The sequence below is a fragment of the Chiloscyllium punctatum genome, chromosome 45 (assembly GCF_047496795.1).
Source record: "Chiloscyllium punctatum isolate Juve2018m chromosome 45, sChiPun1.3, whole genome shotgun sequence".
Lineage (NCBI taxonomy): Eukaryota > Metazoa > Chordata > Chondrichthyes > Orectolobiformes > Hemiscylliidae > Chiloscyllium > Chiloscyllium punctatum.
The window spans coordinates 52142040-52164044 of record NC_092783.1 but is presented as its reverse complement, the minus strand read 5'-3'; the positions used below and the strand labels follow the sequence as shown (position 1 = coordinate 52164044).

General features: G+C 41.3%; 1 protein-coding gene across 2 annotated transcripts in view; it reads right to left on the bottom strand.

Moving 5' to 3' along the window:
• The window catches only part of LOC140467430 (Krueppel-like factor 15), a 57678-nt gene extending 41477 nt beyond the window's left edge, over nt 1-16201 (bottom strand). For both annotated transcript variants that reach the window (XM_072563784.1, XM_072563783.1), the window contains exon 1: nt 15974-16201. The gene's annotated coding sequence lies outside the window, so the exon portion shown is untranslated. The remainder of the gene's footprint in view (nt 1-15973) is intronic.
• Between the last annotated feature and the right edge of the window lie 5804 nt (nt 16202-22005).

Genomic DNA, 22005 nt, shown 5'->3' with positions numbered 1-22005 from the left:
AGCTTCATACAGTCTAATCCTGGATTTGAGATAAACATCTTCTATTTTCAATGGGACATCCTTTTAGATGACTAGATGACTAATCAAGTTAAAAACCACCAGAAAAAGTGGTCTGGGCCTCTGTGCATGTGAGTAATCACAATAGTCAGGGGCCACTGGACTGCCAACAGGATCCAGACTAATTTTAGTTCTCTTCAGTCCAGGTGTTTTGAAAGCGTTAATTGTATTCTGCTGCTGTGGCAACAGACTCAGCATGAAACAGGAAACTACCAAGAACTACAACACAACTGAGAAATAGCATGATAATATGGCCATGTGAACAGCACTCACTCATCATCAATGTCTAAAATTATAATGCAACAAATCAATCTATGTTGAATTAATGAATCCTGCTCCTCGGATGCTGCCTGAACTACTGTGCTTTTCCAGCATCACTCTTTCCTTGAATTAGTTAATGCCAGGCCAAGTAGCAATAAAGATGTTACAATTAGCCCCACATTTTGAGGGGAAAACTGTAGAAAAACAATGTTATTTGGTGATTATTCTTAGAATCCTGACAGTGTGGAAGCAGACCATTCGCCCTTCATGTTGACATCAACCCTCTGAAGAGCATCCCACCTAGGCCCAGCCTTCCACCCCGTCCTTCTAACTCTGTTCTTCCCATGGCTAATCCACCTAACCTACACCCCTGTACACATGGGCAAGCTAGCATGGCCAATCCACCCAAACCTGTACACCTTTGGATTGTGGGAGGAAACTGAAGCAGAGAGAACATGCAAACTCCGTGCAGTCACCCGAGGGTGGAATTGAAGTCAGGTCCCTGACGCTGTGAGGCAGTGCTAACCACTGAGCCACCTCGATTATTTTTGACTTAGAAAGAATGCATAGCCATCTCTACAACGTACAGGTAAGGATGATGAGACACTACCCACTTGTCTAGATGACTGGAACTCCAGCAACACTCAAAAGGCAGAGTGTCATTCAGAACAAAGCAGTCTGCTCAATTGCTGCCCCCAACTGCCATTCTGTGTTCACCCTCCCCACCTCCCCCCACCCCCCCCCCATCCCCCCACCAACACCAACCACACACAGTGGCAGCAGTGTGTACTATTTCCAAAAAGGTATAGCAGAAGTTCACCAAGACTCTTCAGATAATAACTTCCAAACACACAATCTCTACTGCCTGGAAGGACAAGTGCAACAGATCCTTGGGGACATCAATGTGTGCAAGTTCACCTTCAATCCACACACCTTCCCGACTTGGAACTATATTAATGTTTCTTCACTGCTGGTGGGTTACAGTTCTGTTTGGGTATGTATATTATATGAGGTAAAAACAATGACTGCAGATGCTGGAAACCAGATTCTGGATTAGTGGTGCTGGAAGAGCACAGCAGTTCAGGTAGCATCCAAGTAGCTTCAAAATCGACATTTCGGGCAAAAGCCCTTCATCAGGAATAAAGGCAGTGAGCCTGAAGCTATGGACAGCAATGATTTGAGAAGGCAATTCACTAACACCTTCAAGGGTAATTAGGTACGGGCAGTAAATTCTGGCCAAGCTAGCAACACCCACATTCTGTGAAGAAATTGAAGGAAAAGTGGAAATCAAGTGAACAGAGGATCACATCGCCTTACTGTGCCACCTGCAAATGAAGGCTGGCCACAGGCACTGGACAATGACTGACACACTTACGAAGAGACATTATCATCGGTAGAGGAATGAAACTCATTTCAAAAATTAAGTAATGCATACTTTCAGCACTGAGTTGAAGCAACATTCTTGGTATCCCTTTTGTTTACTGCACGTACAGTCACTATAAAAAAAATAATGGTTAGTAATTCAGCAGGTATGCCTGGCTCCAGTTAATAACCAGATGGAGAGCAACATGCTTCAGCAAATGCTTGTAGAAGATCAGAAGCTAAAAACACCCACATCCAAATGTTGCAAGTTATTGAATGAAACACTTTGTAGAATAATTCAATAACCAAAATGTAGATCAAAATGTCAAAAGCAAAAATGCTGTCACTTTAACAAGATTATTTTGTCCTTTGGAGGTCGTAAAGGCAGAAGTACCGACGGGTCTACAAAGAGTCTAGTTTAATAGTGGCAGGGAAGTGGCCAGTTCTACCAGTTCAGGTTTTTTCTCATTTGGTTGAGCTGTGGCAGTCACAAGATGCTGGAGTCCAGGAACATTGTAAGCTTCAGTAAATGATTACTGACTGATTCTCACATTGGAACAGTTACTTAGTAATAGTTACTGTGTCAGATCAGTTCCAATAGTTAAGAAATTCTAAATTCCACTTTCTTTTGATTGTGTTTCAACTGTAGCATTTAAATAAATTCTGTTTTGCTTAAAGCCAGGTGGTTTGACCAGCTGCATCACACCTGGAATATCCACTTCACATCTGCCTTTAAAATCAGAAATAGTTAAGGTCTAGGCTGCATTCTTAAAATACTTTGAGGGGGTCTGGCCTCGTGCATAACAAACATAATGTGGTTCCAGAAAAATCTGAACTACAGCTAATGCAAATTCACAAGAGCTTTGAATATTAAGTTAATAATACATCCCACCTGTGCTCTCTCTAGCTTTTTGAGGGCACTTATCCATTCATTCACTTGCCAACATTATCAATACTGAAGGTAATAGTCATAAGGTTTAGAAAAGATGTCTGTTACAAAGTCCAAACATACCATGTTGTAAAACACTCCTTAGGATAGCCATCCAAAAAACACAGGTTGTGATAAATATCCATAATGTGATCACGTATAACTTATTGCATAGTACTTAGCCATGCAAGCAAGCGCAAGTACAACGGCTCCAGTCTGATGATAATTTCTGCTCCTAACATCATAGACATGAGAGTGCATAATTTTAAGCTGAATGGCAAAAGGTTGAGAGAGGATTTGAGGAATTTTTTTCACCCAGAAGGTGCTGGAAATCTGGAATGTACTGCTAGAGAGGAAAGCTGAGGCAGAAAACCTCACAATGTTTAAAAAGTACTTGAATGAGCACTTGAAATGCCATAACATTAAAGGGTATGATCCATCTTGAAAAATGACCATATTACAGAGGAGGAAGTGCTGGATGTCTTGAAAGACATAAAAGTGGATAAATCCCTAGGACTTGATCAGGTGTACCCTAGAACTCTGTGGGAAGCTAGGATAATGATTGTACGGCTTCTTGCTGATATATTTGTATTATCAATAGTCATAGGTGAGGTGCCGGAAGACTGGGGGTTGGCTCATGTGGTACCCCTGTTAACAAAAGGTGGCAAGGACAAGCCAGGGAACTATAGACCAGTCAGCCTGACATCAGTGATGAGCACGTTGTTGGAGGGAATCCTGAGGTACAGGGGATGTACATGTATTTGGAAAGGCAAGGACTGATTAGGGATAACTTTGTGCATGGGAAATCATGTCTCACAAACATGATTGAGTTTTTTGAAGAAGTAACAAAGAGGACTGATGAGGGCAGAGCGGTAGACGTGATCTATATGGACTTCAGAAAGGCGTTTGACAAGGTTCCCCATGGGAGACTGGTCAGCAAGGTTAGATCTCATGGAATACAGGGAGAACTAGCCATTTGGATACAGAACTGGCTCAAAGGTAGAAGCCAGAGGGTAGTGGTGGAGGATTGTTTTTCAGACTGGAGGCCTGTGACCAGTGGAGTGCCACAAGGACCAGTGCTGGGTCCACTACTTTCCATCATTTATACAAATTATTTGGATGTGAGCTTATGAGGTATAGTAAGTAAGTTTGCGGATGGTACCAAAATTGGAGGTGTAGTGGGAGCAAAGAAGGTTACCTCAGATTACAAAGGGATCTTGATCAGATGAGCCAATGGATCAGATTACCAGAAGTGGCAGATGGAGTTTAATTTAGATAAATGTGAGATGCCGCATTTTGGGAAAGCAAATCTTAGCAGGACTCGTACACTTAATGGTAAGGTCCTGGGGAGTGTTGCTGAACAAAGAGACCTTGGCGTGCAGGTTCATAGCTCCTTGAAGGTAGAATCGCAGGTAGATAGGATAGTGAAGAAGGCATTTGGTATGCTTTCTTTTATTGGTCAGAGTATTGAGTACAGGAGTTGGGAGGTCATGTTGCAGCTGAACAGGATATTGGTTAGGCCACTGTTGGAATATTGTGTGCAATTTTGATTTCCTTCCTATCAGAAGGAGAAGTTTTAAACTTGAAAAGGTTCAGAAAAGATTTACAAGGATGTTGCCAAAGTTGGAGGTTTTGAGCTATAGGGAGAGGTTGAACAGGCCAGCGCTGTTTTCCCTGCAGCGTCGGAGGCTGAGGGATGACCTTATAGAGGTTTATAAAATCATGAGGGGCATGGATATGATAAACAGCCAAGGTCTTTTCCCTGGGGTGGGGGAATCCAGAACTAGAGGACATAGGTTTAGGGTGAGAGGGGAAAGATATAAGAAACCTGAGGAACAACTCTTTCACACAGAGCGTGGTGCATGTGTGGAATGAGCTGCCAGAGGAAGTGGTGGAGGCTGGTACAATGGCAACATTTAAAAGGCACCTGGATGGGTATATGAATAGGAAGGGTTTGGAGGGGTATGGGCCAGGTACTGGCAGGTGGGACTAGATTCAGTTGGGATATCTGGTCAGTATGGACGAGTTGGACCAAAGGGTCTGTTTCCGTGCTGTACATCTCTATGACTCTAAGTGCTAGAAAGTGGGATTAACGTAGACGTAGCGTAGTTTTTGTAAGTGCAGACTTGATATGCCAACAGACTTTTTCTGTGCTATATGATTCAATGATTCTAGGCTTTTTAAAATTCATTCATGGGATGAGGGTGTTGCTGCCTCGGGCAGCATTTATTACTCATCCCTAATTTTGTTAAGAATCAACCACATTGCTGTAGGTCTGGAGTCAAATGAAAACCAGGTAGGGGTGGTAGTTTCCTTCCCTAAAGGACTTTAGCAAACCTGATGGATTTTTACCAATAATTGACAAGGGTTTCATTAGGAGTTGTTAGAATTTTAATTTCAAATGTTTCATTCATCCATCCAGAATTCTCTGCATATAACACCTAATGGCTTTTTAAATTATTCCAGTAGTCACAGTCCTTATGATTCTCAGAATTACCAGAATAGGAGGTTAGCCCATTGAAGCTGTCCATCATTTAATGAGATCGTGAGTAACTTAGAACCTAGTTCTATACTCGTTCCTTCACCTCAGATTCCTTAGCACCATTGGTCAAAAGATCTACCAATCACAGATTCATAAGAATGCAATACTGTGCTCTGCTCATCAATTGCCAGTTTGGATGTACCACATGGAAAATCTGCAACAACCTCCTCAGAAGACAGACACAGGACATGACTGATAGAGTACCCTTCATCACCCAGTACTTCTCAGGAGCAGAGAAACTACGTCATGTTCTTCACAGCCTTCAACATGTCATTGATAACGAGGAACACCTCACCAAAGTCTTAATTTCTTGTCTTCAAACAACTGCCAATTCTCAAACAGACTATCATTCACAGCAAACTACCCAGCATTCAGAACAACAGCGACCACTACACACACAATCCTGCCACATCGACCTCTGCAAGACATGCTAGATCATCAACCATATTACCATCACATGGAGGGCTGGGAAGATCACCCACCAGGTACAAGGTATGTACTCATGTGATTCAGCCAATGTTGTCTACCTCATACTCTGAGGCATGGAATATTGGCAAGACCATGCTACGACAACAGATGAACGGACACTGTGCAATAATCGCCAAACAGAAATGTTTCCTCTCGGTCAGGGAATAGCAGGTTTTGAGAAGGTTTGTAGCTCAGGTTGAGGTTCTGGATGTAAATTTGCTTGCTGAGCTGGAAGATTTGTTTTCAGGCATTTCGTCACCATACGAGGTAACATCATCAGCGAGGCTTCGGTGAAGCACTAGTCGTATGGCTTGCTTTTTATTTATGTGTTTAGGTTTCCTTGGATTAGTGATGTCATTTACTGTGATGTCATTTCCTGTTCGTTTTCTCAGGGGGTGGTAATTGGGATCCAACTCAGTGTGTTTGTTGACAGAGTTCCAGTTAGGACGCCATGCTTCTTGGCATTCTTGTACATGTCAGTGTTTGGCTTGGAGAAATAAATAAGACCGACTTCCAAAAAAAAATGAAACCAGATTGATCTAACACACCACGCTTCCACGGCTTACCTTAAATTCACAAAGCAGGAGCCTCCCTCATACCCACAGTCTCGCTACTTGGAACACCAACTTACACATTAGTCAAGGAGCTCCACCGAAGACTCACGCCACTCCAACCACTCCATCTAAGAATTCCTGAAGACCATCAAAGCCACCAAGATAGAAGAGGATGAAATGGTGGTCTCCTTTGACGTAACAGCACTGTTCACATCCATCAACATCAACCTGGCCAAGGAAACACTGACTACATTATTAAAAGAACCAAAGACACATACACCAAACACCATCAACTTCATCAGCAAGGACAATATCATCAACCTAGTGGACCTATGCCTTACCACTCTCCTCACCTTCAACAACAAAACCAATGGAACACCCATGGAATCTCCGATATCAGGGTTCTTAGCAGAGGCAGTAATGCAGAGACTCTAACAAACAGCTCTGCCAACCATCCAACCCAAACCTTGGGTCTGCTACGTGGATGACCCCTTTGTCATCATGAAATGAAACAAATTAGAGGAAACCTTCAAGACTATCAACAATACCTTTACTGGCATAAAATTCACTGAAGAGGAGGAAAACAACAACAAACTTCCATTCCTAGATATTGCAGTAGAGCGAATGGTGAACTTCAAACATGTGTCTCCAGGAAAACAAGACGTACGGACCAAATACTGAATGACAGAAGCAATCATACCAATATCCACAAACGAAGCTGCATTAGAACATTGTTTCAATGAGCCACCACACACTGCAGCACAGAGGAACTAGGTACAGCAGAGGAAAATCACCTATACAGTGTATTAAAAAAACTGATACCCAATGAACACATTCTGCCGATTTCTCAGCAACAAACCCAAACAAGGAGACAAAACGCATTCAGAAACCCTAACCACTCTCCCCTACATCAAAAGCATCTTGGAAATGACTGCCAGACTACTCAGACCCCTCGGCATCATGATGGGCCACAAACTAAAATAGCAGCTAATGAACTTGAAAGATCCTACACAGACAACATGCAAAACTAATGTTATGAACAAAATACTTTGCAAGAACTGTAACAAACACTACATTAGACAAACGGGCAGTGCTCGAAAAGTGATTTAAAATAAACCTGTTGTGTCATGTGACTTCTGACCTAGTCCACCCCAGCTCAACACTGGCACCTCCACATCAGATTTTAAATTTGCAACTGATCTAGCAAAAATATCTTTTTTCAGAAGAAAGTTCAAAATTTCTACTGCCGTATGCTCGTGACCCTTGCTTCCTAATTTACTTCCTGAAAGGACTGGCTCTAATTTTTAGACTATGCCTCCAAGTCCTTAACTCCCCAACCAGTGAACAGTTTCATCTACCTGATCTGTTTTGCTTAATAATGCCAAAGTTTTAATCAAATCACTCTTAACATCCTAAACTTGAGGGAATAGAACTCCAATTCATATATTTTCTCCCTCATAATTCAACCTTTGGAGTGCATGTTTCATTCTGGTAAATCTCCTTTCAAGTCACTTGCAACTTATAAAATAGCGTAACCATAGTTACAGCACAAAAGGAGGCCATTAGGCTCATCACGCCTCTGGCAGTTTCCTGCAAGAACTAGTTATACACCCCACCCTTGTATCTGCAAATTTCTCTCCAGATAATTATATAACTCCCATTTCAAAGGCACAATTGAATCTACCTTTGTCACACTCTCAGGTAACAAATTCCAGATCCTAATTGTCGCTTAAATGTTTCCCTTCACTCATGACTGTTGATTTCTTTTTTTTAAACCAGCAACCTTAAATTGGTGTCCTCCAATTCACAATCCTTCCATCAAAGTAAGTAATTTCTCCCCATCTACTTCATCCAGAAACCTTGTGATTTTTAACATCTCAATCAAATCTCTTCTCACAGAATATTTCAGAGTCTTCAGTCTACCTCCATGACTGAAGTCACTTATCCTTGAAACCATTCCCACAAATCTTTTCTCCTTTCCTCCCACACCATCTTATAGTCATCACATCCATTGCCCAATATTGCACACTATACTCCGGCTGAGATAAAACTAGAATTTTGTAAACCTCTCAATTGCTTGCTTTAGTACTCCATGCCTCTGTTTATAAACCTCAGGGACCTTTATGCCTTTGTAATCACTTTCTCAACCTGAACTGTCTCCTTAAATTATTAATAAGGGTATAATTCCAGGCCTTCTCCATTCCTGCATCCCCTTTGGAATTGTACCCATTATTTCCTATGGTTCCTCTTTGTTCTTCTAACCAAAAAGTATCACTTTTTCTCTGCTCAGTATTAAATTTCATCGGCCATGTGTCGAGCCATGCAACCAGCCAGCTTATACCCTGCCTATCACTATGAATTACTTGGATCTTGACCTCCTCAGACATTGTTCCTACTGTTTATAGCTCCATTTTTGTTCTGCTGGCATTGCTGATTGCTGCACCATATTGGCTGGAATATGTTAGGTATTTCATTACAGCAAACCTGCAATTCAACAGGGTGAATGGCAAATAAGAATGGGTGGAGAGTGGGCATATTAACATTATTTGGCAAGTTACTGGAGCATTGCAGTTTTTGTGCTTGGATCTCAAACATTTGAACAATTGCTTTCGTTACAGGAAGTTTAAGACAACAGGTAATAAAATTAGCTGGTGTGTAAAATAAACAATTGATTGATCAATTGCCGTCTGTGATGTGCTAAAGTTAGTACTTTTAATTCCACAGGCAGCAGCTGTGGACACGTCCAAGATATTTATCAGAACTGATATGAACTCATCCCCCGGAAGGTAAATTCTGTTTCTTCCCACTGATGCTATCTGATCTGTGGATCTTTTCTAGTATTTTTTATTCTTTTTTCAGATTTCCAGCATTTGCAGTCTTGTATATTTGCATTAGATTAAAGTCACCCTGAATCACAACCTAGTCACCATTCAAAGAGAATCATGAGGTAGCAGAACAATTTTAGTGGCCAGTGTAGAAAGGAGACACAAAGTTCTTGGTTACGAACACTGTGCCTCACCATCAATTACCTATATATTGGACAGATTGATTCACTCTTGTACCATTGACCTAGATTTCTAAAATGACAAATGATTAATTTTCAGCTGTTTATAATGATTATAGCTAAATTTGTTATAATGGGATTACATCAAATTGGCTGCTGTTGACTTTGCTAGCTTGATCTTTGTGGATTCTGATCTCCCTGCTACAGAAAAGATGTTGAGAAACCTGATAGGGTTAAAAAATATATATATACAAGGATGTTGCCAGAGTTGGAGGGTTTGAGCTAGAGGGAGAGACTGAATGGGCTGGGAAAGGGTCACTTGACCCCGAAACATTAACTCTGATTTCTTTCCACAGATGCTGTCAGATCTGCTGAATTTTTCCAGTAATCTCTATTTTTGTTTCTGATTTACAGTATCCACAGTTCTTTTGGTTTTTACAAAATCTTAGTATTCAGGTACAGAATGTAATTAAGAAAGTTCATGGAATGCTACCCTTTATTACAAGAGGAACTGAATGTAGAAGTAATGGTGTCATGCATCAGTTACACAGGGCATGAATGAGATCGGCTCATCGGCTGAAGGGCTCATGCCTGAAACGTCGATTCTCCTGTTCCTTGGATGCTGCCTGACCTGCTGCGCTTTTCCAGCAACCACATTTTCAGCTCTGATCTCCAGCATCTGCAGCTCTCACTTTCTCCTAGCATTAATGAGATCACCTATTACGTACTGTGTGAACATTTGATCTCCTTATAAAGGGTACTATGGAGCTATGAGGGAGGAGCTGGCCAAAGTTCAATGGTGCAATACCTTAGCAGGGATGACAGTGGAGGAACAATGGCAGATAGTTCTGTGTATAATGCAGAAGATGCAGGATCAGTTCATTCCAAAAAGGAAGAAAGATCCTAGGAGGAGGCATGGGTGGCCGTGGCTGATGAGGGAAGTTAAGAAACATATAAAGTTAAAAGAGAAAAAGTATAACATAGCAAAGTGGGGAAATGGAGGACTGGGAAGCTTTTAAAGAACAACAGAGGATTACTAAGAAGGAAATACGCAGAGAAAAAATGAGGTACGAAGTTAAACTGGTCAATAATATAAAGGAGGATAGTAAAAGCTATTTTAGGTATGTGAAAGGCAAAAAAATGGTTAAGACTAAAATTGGGCCCTTGAAGACAGAAACAGGGGAATATATTACGGGGAACAAAGAAATAGCAGAAGAATTGAATTGGTACTTCAGATCTGACTTCACTGGGGAAGACACAAGCAATCTCCCTGAGGTAACAGTAGCTGAAGGACCTGAACTTAAGGGAATTTATATTTGCCAGGAATTGGTGTTGGAGAGACTGCGAGGTCTGAAGGTTGTTGTGTCCCCGGGGCCTGATGGTATACATCCCAGGGTACTGAAGGAAGTGGCTCGAGAAATCATGGATGCGTTGGTGATTATTTTCCAGAGGTCAATAGATTCGGGATCAGTTCCTGCGGATTGGAGGGTGACTAACGTTGTACCACTTTTTAAGAAAGGTGGAAGAGAGAAAGCAGGAAATTATCGACCAGTTAGTCTGACCTCAGTGGTGGGAAAGATGCTGGAGTCTATTATAAAGGATGAAATTATGACACATCTGGATAGCAGTAACAGGATGGACAGAGTCAGCATGGATTTATGAAGGGGAAATCATGCTTGACTAATCTTCTGGAATTTTTTGAGGATGTAACTCTGAAGATGGATGAAGGTGATCCAGTAGATGTAGTGTACCTGGACTTTCAGAAAGCCTTTGATAAAGTACCACATAGGAGGTTAGTGAGCAAAATTAGGGCGCATGGTATTGGGGGCAAAGTACTAACTTGGATTGAAAATTGGTTGGCTGATAGGAAACAAAGAGTAGTGATAAACGGCTTCATTTCGGAATGGCAGGCAGTGACCAGTGGGATACCGCAGGGATCAGTGCTGGGACCGCAGCTTTTTACAATATATATTAATGATATAGAAGATGGTATTAGTAATAACATTAGCAAATTTGCTGATGATACTAAGCTGGGTGGCAGGGTGAACTGTGATGAGGATGTTAGGAGATTACAGGGTGACCGGGACAAGTTAGGTGAGTGGTCAGATGCAGTTTAATGTGGATAAATGTATGGTTATCCACTTTGGTGGCAAGAACAGGAAGGCAGATTACTACCTCAATGGTATCAATTTAGGTAAAGGGGCAGTACAAAGAGATCTGGGTGTTCTTGTATACCAGTCAATGAAGGCAAGCATGCAGGTACAGTAGGTAGTGAAGAAGGCTAATAGCATGCTGGCCTTCATAACAAGAGGGATTGAGTATAGAAGCAAAGAGGTTCTTCTGCAGCTGTACAGGGCCCTGGTGAGACCACACCTGGAGTACTGTGTGCAGTTCTGGTCTTCAAATTTGAGGAAAGACATTCTGGCTATTGAGGGAGTGCAGCGTAGATTCACAAGGTCAATTCGTGGAATGGCGGGATTACCTTACACTGAAAGACTGGAGCGACTGGGCTTGTATACCCTTGAGTTTAGAAGACTGAGAGGGGATCTGATTGAGACATATAAGATTATTAAAGGATTAGACACTCTGGAGGCAGGAAACATGTTTCCGCTGATGGGTGAGTCCCGAACCAGAGGACACAGCTTAAAAATACGGGGTTGACCATTTAGGACAGAGTTGAGGAGAAACTTCTTCACCCAGAGAGTGGTGGCTGTGTGGAATGCTCTGCCCCAGAGGGCAGTGGAGGCCCAGTCTCTGGATTCATTTATGAAAGAGTTGGATAGAGCTCTCAAGGATAGTGGAATCAAAGGTTATGGAGATAAGGCAGGAACAGGATACTGATTAAGGATGATCAGCCATGATCATATTGAATGGTGGTGCAGGCTCGAAGGGCAGAATGGCCTACTCCTGCACCTATTGTCTATTATTTAAAGGAAGGATGAAAATGTGGTCGAGGCAGTTTAGAGGAAGTTAACTAGATTAATACCTATGAGTAGGTTGAACACACTGGTCTGGTTTCTACTGGAGTTCAGAAGATGAAGGAGTGACTTAATTGAAGTATATATGATCCTAAATGGTCTGGACAAGTGGATGTGTAGACGGTATTTCCCCTTGTTGCTGAGCCCAGAACTCAGGGACACTGCTTAAAAATTAGAGGTTGCCCCTTTAGGACAGAGATGTTAAGATATCATTTTCTCAGAGGGCTGCGAGACTTTGAAACTTACACTTTGACATCTTTCTAAGGTAGTCACTGAATATTTTTAGGGTAGATGTAGATTGATTCCTTTGTCTAACAAGAATTATCGTAGATAGATGGTAGTGCGGAATTCAAAATATCGAATCAGCCATAATGTCAGTGAATGTTTGAGCAGAGTCAAAGAGCTGAATGGCCTCCTTCTGCTTCAAATCCATTATATTCATATACACATCTGTAACAGGCCAGTGTTCCAGTCGTTAAAAAGATAAAACCCAGAAAGGATTGAAAGGATTCAGCTTCTAAGAGATATTTATAAAATGAGGACACAATTGAATTTAAATTTAAATTTAATCGGCCTTCAGTTTTGGTTTTCACGGATAGGCCCTGTGAGATATCATCAATCCATCCATCAGCTATTAGTGCTATTCATAACCTTGTGATTTTGAAACATTTTTCAATAAAGGTAGTCAAACAATTTTGTAATCCTATACTCAATTTTATAATTCTTTGCCAGCGTCATTACTAAATCTATTCAAGTCTGAACCCTTACAGCAGCTCAAGTATCACACTCTGGACACAGAGATGCAATGGCCATTTGCAAATGTATCTGATGCCAAGAAAATCTCCAATGAGTGAAAATCCAATGACACTGGTTTTAACAATGCACTTCTTCCAATCTTGTAAGAATTAATTTATACACCAACTGGAGGAGGATAATCAAAACAATAGTGACAAACTTTCCCATCAACAGGAAAAAGGACATGAAATTGAGACGAAGCCAAAAAAAAAGGCAGTTGGAAAGGGTACAAAAAAGGTGAATAAATCCCCAGGACCTTGTCAGGTTGTACCCTAGAACTCTGCAGGAAGCTAGAGAAGGAATTGCTGGGCCTCTTGCTGAGATATTTGTATCATTAATAGTCACAGGTGAGGTGCCAGAAGACTGGAGGTTGGCTAACGCGGTGCCACTGTTTAAGAAAGGTGGTAACGACGAGCCAGGGAACTATAGACCAGTGAGCCTGATGTCGGTGGTGGGCGAGTTGTCGGAGGGAATCTTGAGGGACAGGATGTCCATGTATTTGGAAAGGCAAGGACTGATTAGGGATAGTCAACATGGATTTGTGCGTGGGAAATCATATCTCACAAACTTAATTGAGTTTTTTGAAGAAGTAACAAAGAGGATTGATGAGGGCAGAGCGGTAGATGTGATCTATATGGACATCAGTAAGGCATTCGACAAGGTTCCCCATGGGAGACCGGTGAGCAAGGTTAGGTCTCACGGAATAACGGGAGAACTAGCCATTTGGATACAGAAATGGCTCAAAGGTAGAAGACGGAGAGTGGCGATGGAGGATTGTTTTTCAGACTGGAGGCCTGTGACCAATGGAGTGGCACAAGGATCGGTGCTGGATCCTCTACTTTTTGTCATTTACATAAATGATTTTGATGTGAGCATAACAGGTACACAGTTAGTAAGTTTGCAGATGACACCAAAATTGGAGGTGTAATGGACAATGAAGAAGGTTACCTCAGATTACAACAGGATCTTGATCAGATGGACTAATGGGCCGAGATGTGGCAGATAGAGTTTAACTCAGATAAATGCAAGGTGCTGCATTTTGGGAAAGCAAATCTTAGCAGGACTTGTACTCTTAATGGAAAGGTCCGAGGGAGTGTTGCTGAACAAAGAGACCTTGGAGTGCAGGTTCATAGCTCCTTGAAAGTGAAGTCGCAGGTAGATAGGATAGTGAAGAAGGCGTTTGTTGTGCTTTCTTTTATTGGTCAGAGTATTGAGTACAGGAGTTGGGAGGTCATGTTGCGGCTGTACAGCACACTGGTTAGGCCACTATTGGAATGTTGCATGCAATTCTGGTCTCCTTCCTTTTGGAAAGATGTTGTGAAACTTGAAAGGTTCAGAAAAGATTTACAAGGATGTTGTCAGCATTGGAGGATTTGAGCTATAGGGAGAGGCTGAACAGGCTGGGGATGTTTTCCCTGGAGCATCGGAGGCTGAGGGGTTACCTTATGGAGGTTTACAAAAGTATGAGGGGCATGGATAGGATAAAGAGATAAAGTCTTTTCCCTGGGGTCAGGGAGTCAAGAACTAGAGGGAATAGGTTTAGGGTGAGAGGGGAAAGATATAAAAGAGACCTAAGGTGCAACGTTTTCACACAGAGAGTGGTACGTGTATGGAATGAGCTGCCAGAGGAAGTGGTGGAGGCTGGTGCAATTGCAACATTTAAGAGGCATTTGGACAGTTATATGAATAAGGAAGGGTTTGGAGGGATATGGGCCGGATGCTGGCAGGTGGGACCAGATTGGGTGGGATAACTGGTCGGCATGAACAGGTTGGACCGAAGGGTCTGTTTCCATGCTGTACATCTCTATGATTCTAATAGGAGAAGCAACTCAGGTTACATACACAAACCTGTGCAAATTGGATACACAGTAGTCCTATGAGAAATCTCACAATGTCTACCTGCCTGTATTCTGGATCATATTAAAGTACATGGCAACTGACACAAAGAGGACAAAAAGAATTTTTTTTTATTTTAAATTAGGTTAGTTGGCAATGTGTAAAAACCTTGAAAATGTGAACAAACTCAGTTATGCTATCATATCAGTCTTCAGCTAGAACAGTAAAATAAATTTGCACTTTTTTGCAGAGTTCCAACAATTTCTGTGAACAATTAATTTCTATAAGGACATAAACAGTCATGTAATGCAGCATGTGTTTTTTGCAATGAAGCTTCCTATTCTGGCATCACATGTAAGGCTGCAGATTTGGCTATTGCAAAATAGGGTACGGAGGTCAATTTTGATGCTGAAGGTATTTCATAGAAATAAAAACAATCATTTTCAAAGTGTGATGAAATCTTGGTGTGTGTGCCCCCCATCGCTCCCTAAACCAAAACTACACTGAAAATATTTGTGAGAAAAGAAGGAAACTGTTTGAAATGATAAAATAAACCCTGGTCTTCTTGGTTATTTAAATCTACAAAGGCTGAAGCAATGTGCCTTTTTACCTCCCTCTTGTTAAAGGTACTTGTACTAACACAACACTCCCTTGTCTCAGGGAAGGTTAGTGCTGAATTGCCTTGTGACAGCTCGAGGTTTACATTGCATCAGCCACTCAGTCACAGGGCCCGCCCCTCGCCGGTGCCCATTGGCCATCCGCTGGACCGGTCTGCCAACTTGCCAAGGTAACGGCAGCCCATTGGTCCTCGTGGCTGTCAGTCACAGCAAAAGACATCGGCCTCCATTGTATCGAATTACATTAAAGGGGGAGGGGAGCAAAAAAAAAGTTGCAAAATAATTTCCTCCTTCCGTCTGGCATCGAGAAAGAAACAATTAAAAACACGTTTTTTTTTCTTTTGAAGGAACTTGTCATTCCAACGGAGTCAAACACGGAAAAAAAACTTTCTTTTCCGAACTATGACGTGGTTTAAGGTATTTAAATAGAAATCAGACCACAACTTGAACAACTCTAAAACCCTTGATGACAAAGAAATAAACACATCGCTTACGATTGTAACCATTCGCTTTCCTAATTTAAGATGCGTTTGGCGTGCAGTATTGTTATTTTGAAATGTTGTTCTCTTACCTGATTTTCCGCAGGGAACGCAATGCAGCCGTAAGAAACATCTGCCGCCCCCTCTGTCGTTGCACCGTTGTAATATTTTGCAAATTTCACTTTTTTGTTGTTGTTGTTGCTACTGCAGTTGTTTGAGAGTCGGAGTCACTGCATCGCTCTGGAGGTGAAGAGTGTGCCCGGACTCCGCGCGCTCTGCCTCTCCCGCTGTCACGCGCTCGCTCCTTCCATGCTGGCAGCGTCCGCGTCACGTGAGAGAGGCTCGCCCGGTTCTCTCGCTGCCCATTGGCCGGTGGGAAGGAGGCTCGTCCAAGGGGAGGGGGCGGAGCGGCCGGAGTCCCCCTTGTCAATCATCTCCTCCGCCACGCCCCCATTCCTGGGGGAGGTGGCCCAGACATTACGTCAGACCTTGATTGATACAGTGCAGATACTTTACAGGAACTCTGAATGTTACAGTAGAGACCCGGGGAAGGGAGCTGCGCTCCGAAAGCTTGTGCGATTTCAAATAAACCTAGTTAAAAATCACACAACACCAGATTATAGTCCAACAGGTTTATTTGGAAGCACTGGCTTTTAGAGCGCCGCTCCTTCATCAGGTGGTTGTGGAGATTAAGATCATGCACACACAATTTATAGCCAAAAGAGTCCAGTGTCATGGAGATGTGATACAGTAAACAATCTTAGATTAAAATTTAAATCTTTTATATTGGGATATGCTGGTTTCTGTTCTTTGGTATGTAAATCCCAACGCTTCTTTTAAATTACATTCTCAAGATAGCTCAGGTTTTTAAACAAAAGGTGTGAAGTCTGTCTGTGTCTCAACGCTATCTCAAACTGACAAATCCTCTGTGAAGTTTTACAATTTTGCGTGAATTCATGTTCTGGGATTTACATATCAAAGAACAGAAACCAGCATATCCCCTTAAAAAAAATGAAAGTTTTTATCTAAGATTGTTTACTGTATCACATTTTCATGACACTGGACTCTTTTGGCTATAAATTTTGTGAGCATGATCTTATTCTCTACAACCACCTGATGAAGGAGCAGCGCTCTGAAAGCTTGTGATAAACTTGTTGGATAGTAACCTGATGTTGTATGATTTTTAACTTTGTCCACCCTAGTCCCAACACCTCCGAGTCAAATAAACCTGTTGGACCATAACCAGGTGTCCTGAGACTTTATTACAGGTGAGGAAAAGGCAGTTCAGGCCATTCTGCCTGTACTGACCCCCGGAAGATAGGCCCAGCTAGTCCCATTCTCCAACCATCTCTCTAAATTCAAGTGCATAACCCAATGTCTTTTGAAACCTTTTATGGAAACCGCTTCTACCACTCCTCCTAGGCAGCATATTCCAAATCCTTACAACTCTCTGAGGAAAGAAGTTTCTCCTCATCTTACTCCTTAGCTCTCTTGCTGACAATCTTGAAATTGTGACCCCTACTTACTGACATAATGCTTTATCATGTCAAAACTGTTCATAATTTTGAACACCCCAATAACATCAGCTCTTAATCTTCTCTGCTCGTGGAGAAATAAGCCCAGTTCCTCATAATATTTCTGGTATAATTCTAGTAAATCTCATTTGCAGTCTTTCTTGGACATCAACATCCTTCCTTAAATAATATCAAGTGCACTGGCATTCTGTATCAATTGTAATAATACTTTCTATCTATTGCAGTGGTACTTTGTATCAAACACAGTAATACTTTGTATTAATCACAATGTTTCTTTGTATCATAGGGCTAGGTTATCTAGTTTGTGATGTAGACTGATACCAATAGTGTGGATCAATTTTTGTACCAGCTGAGGTTATGAAGGACTCTCCTTCCCAACCTCTCACCTCACTTTCAACTACCATCAGTCATCTGTCTCTCATAAGAGAGCAGTTCTTCAGTCTGTTAGGACTAGGGTGGCGTTTACTTTGCACCAAGCACTGCACTGAATATAAAAAAAGCACTGCATTGCAATTAAATTAAAGTACTGCTGGTGATGAGAATCTGAAATTGAGAAAAAACAGAAAGTACCGGAGAAGCCTCCCTGGAGGAAGAAATAGAATTAGCTTTCCCAGTTCATATAAATCTCCTTCAGAACTCAGAAGAAATTCCAAAGAAGATTGAAACATTGCTTTACAGTTTTCATCTTACTTCCCTTAGTGTCCTCAGATACAACTCATAATTTCCTGATGAATTATCTATGTTAAGGGAAGCCAATCTTTCTAATCCTTCCTCTTTTATCATGACTTAAATATCTACCCATTAATTATGACTTTGGCAGCATCTTGCTCCATGGCAAAGACAGAAATAAACTGTACCTCAGACATGTCATCTCACTCTGTCCCTTTTCCAGTCCCTGATTGGCCCCACCCTCTTTTTACTATATTTATTTATAAAGGAAACTTTTAGATTCCCTTTTAAGTTCACTGGCAGTCGCCTCTTATGCTGTCTCTTTGTTTCTTTTATTTGTTTCATTTCACTTCCTCTTGAACTTTCTGAATTCAGCTTGGTTCCCAATTGTAGTGCCAACTCACCATTTGCCATATATGTCCTTGTTTTGCTTTATCTCACTTTGTTTCTCTTCTGTCATCCACAAAATCTGGCTTTGATTGACCTACCTTTTCCTCCTGTGGGAATGTATGGTGAATGTGCACAATCTTTTTTTTTCTAAAATCAACCCATTGTCCCATTTCAATTTTACCTGCCTACATTCGATTCTTATTTCCTGGACTAGAACTATTCTCAGCGCAATGAAATTGGCTGTTTCCCAGTTAATGATTTATACTCTGGATTGTTCCCTACACTTTTCAATATCACCTTAAGCATTAGTATGATCACTGTCCCCGAAATGTTCCTCTACTAACACTTGTTCCAAGTGACTGACTTAATTCCAAAAAAAACCAGACCCAGCAATACACTTTTCCCCATTGTCTGGAACTCCGCCAACTTAGAAAAGTATCCTGAGTTAATTTCAAAAAGTCTGTCCCCTCTCTGTCCTTTTACACTATAATTATCACAATCCCATTAGATTAATTAAAGTTCCTCACTATATTGATTCTATGATTTTTACACCCTTATGCAATTTCCTTGCAAATTTCTTCATCTGTGTCTTTCTTACTCACTGTTGGTCTTAGGTTATACAGAGTAATGTAATGGTACCCCTATTGAGGTTACTATGCTTGAATGGGATAGATCCTGTCTTTAATGCCTTTAGGAAATCCTCTCTCCAGCTCTGTAATCTTTTTAATCAATATTTCTACACATCCTCCCCTATTTCTTATACAACTTGTACTCAAGGTTATATAATAGCAAATCTTGTCTTTGTTTGAAATGTACATATCTCTGTTATCACTTAAATAATTATGCTGGCAGCACACTAGCCTTACTTACCATGTTCTGTGCATTCACTTTCACACATAGTAATTCTATTTAGGTTTTATAATGTGTCACTGATGTCACCTAATACCTTACCTATTTCTTACTCTGTTGCATGTGCCTCTCAATCATTTGTACACCTTGTTTTTTGTTTCAAACATTATGTCCTGGTTTCCTTGCCTCTGAGAAGTTAGTTATTTTAAAGACTCCCCAACTGCACCACAAAACTACCCTACTCAAAGTCATTTGTTCCAACCCTGTTGAGATGGAACCCACCAGCCTGTAGATGTCCCTCCTCCCACAGAACCCATCCCAAAATTCATGAAGCTAAAGTCTTCCCTCCTGCACCATTCTTCAGTCACACATTAATCTGGTCCATCCCTCTATTTCCAAACTCATCAGCATGCAGCACTAAGAATGTGTAACCAAGATAGCATTATTTTTGTAGCCTTGTTTACTAATCACCTTCTGAGATCTTTAAAATATAGCTGCAGGACCTCATCCAATTTTCGACCCATATTGTTTGTTATCTTATGGATTATAACTGCTACAGCCACTGTGACATCCTTGACTGTGCACCAAGGAGAAAACATACCATCCTGCATTTACTTCTGCAACTGCAGAAACCCTGTTTCCTTTATCTCCAAAATTACCATCACTATTACATTCCCAGTTTTCCTCTTAAATCCAAGAATAACTCAGCCATCTATATTTCACTGGATTCAGATCTAGCTGCACCGCCCAGAATAATAAAGATACTGGCTAGAGTGCAGCAATGAACTTCTTGTCAAGTTTGGGGGAGATGGGCCTAGTACTGGCAAATGGGACTAGATTAGGTGAGGATATCTGGTCGGCATGGACGGGTTGGACCAAAGGATCTGTTTCCATGCTGTACATCTCTATGGCTCTATAAGTACAGTTATTACACTGATGCTTGGAATTGTGTACATTAACTTCACCAATGCTTGGTATCAAGTACAGTGTTTACAGTGATACTTTGAAACATGTATAGTACTTGCCCTGATACTTTGTATCAAGTAACTGGAAACTCTGAAATATAACAATTCCTTCTTATGATTCATGAGTACTAAAATCCTCCTCATTCCATCTCCATTGTTTACCCTTTTCAATAGTAAATCAGAGGATGATATACCATTGATGAAATCAATTCAGCCCCTCATAGTATGCCTATTTTATGGCAGAGAAATCCAAAATCCCCATTCCCGCAAGACCACTCCCAGCTCTCCTCCCATAATCCTGTATTTCTATGCAGCCAAAATGCATGCTTTTGAATTGGTTTCTACTGTGCTGACAGCCAAACACATTAACCATGAGTCCTCTGGCTACCACTGGAATAATTTTCTCCTTTTTCAAACTGTCAAAACTTTTCATGATTTTCAAAGTTAAAAACCAAACAAAGGAGATTCAGTACAGTTTAGTAATATTAAGAAAACTTATCGTAGAAATTAGAAAAGATGGGAAACTTTCTCATGCCACATATTTCACATTCAAATAGAGCAAAACCACTTTTTTTTCTAAGAAGTAAAAGAAAGCAGGAGACAACAGCTTCGCTTCACTTGGAGATCGCGACTGATGATGCTACCTAGCCAGGTAATGAAACGTCTGAATATCAAACCTTCAGCTCAGCAAGCAAACCTACACCCTAAATAATGGTGATGGTGTTCATATAATATTGTTGATTGAGGCCTTTTCATTGAGATGGGTCATGTGCTGAGGGGTGTGGTTGAAGTAACCTCTGAATCATGCTTGATATGGAAGTGAAATTAGTTTCTGGAGATAGTGTAAAACATGTGGTAACAAATTAGCAGATCTATGGAAAAGAAAATCAACCAGGTTACAAAATGGGCTCCTGACTAATCATTGTCAGTTTTTAAACTAGTTTCAGAAACATTTTGTAGTGATTGTGATGAGGTCTGCCAGATGATCCTCATCGAACGTTAGTTGCCTGATTGGGGCTGTTAATCTGGTCCAGTCATGGACCCCTGGCTGATTGATATAAACAGGAGTGTCAAAGGTTCTATTCACTCTGAGAGTTGGCTCTGAGGGAGCTGGATCAGTGTCAGGGGATTGCCACATGTAAATAAAGGGTGACTTGGTATTGGGATACTGGCTTATGTGGAGTTTCTTTTTCATATTTATGACAATATGTGAACTTTTTATTGTGAACTATTGAAAGCTCAACACTGTTGGGGTACTTGTGCCACCATGAATGCTGTGATTCACAAAGTTAGCTCACCTCCAATCCTCAAGGGCAATTAGAGATGGACACGAGGGAATATGGAACTCATGTCCTTTGCATGGCAAGGTATATAACTGCAATATTATTGAATGCACCAACATCAATTGAAGGTGTAATTTACTTTGGTCTGGGTGTCAACTAATAACAACGTGTATTTTCAGAGAACACAGAATCTAATTCTCAGCATTGGTCGCAATGTTTGTGGAGAAAGTTATTAGTTCAAGGCAGATAAGCAATTTTGACCCTTATTATGACAGACAGCCTCAGTTCACATATTGGATTAGTGGTGCTGGAAGAGCACAGCAGTTCAGGCAGCATCCAACGAGCAGCGAAATCAACGTTTCGGGCAAAAGCCCTTCATCAGGAACTTTTGCCCGAAACGTTGATTTCACTGCTCATTGGATGCTGCCTGAAC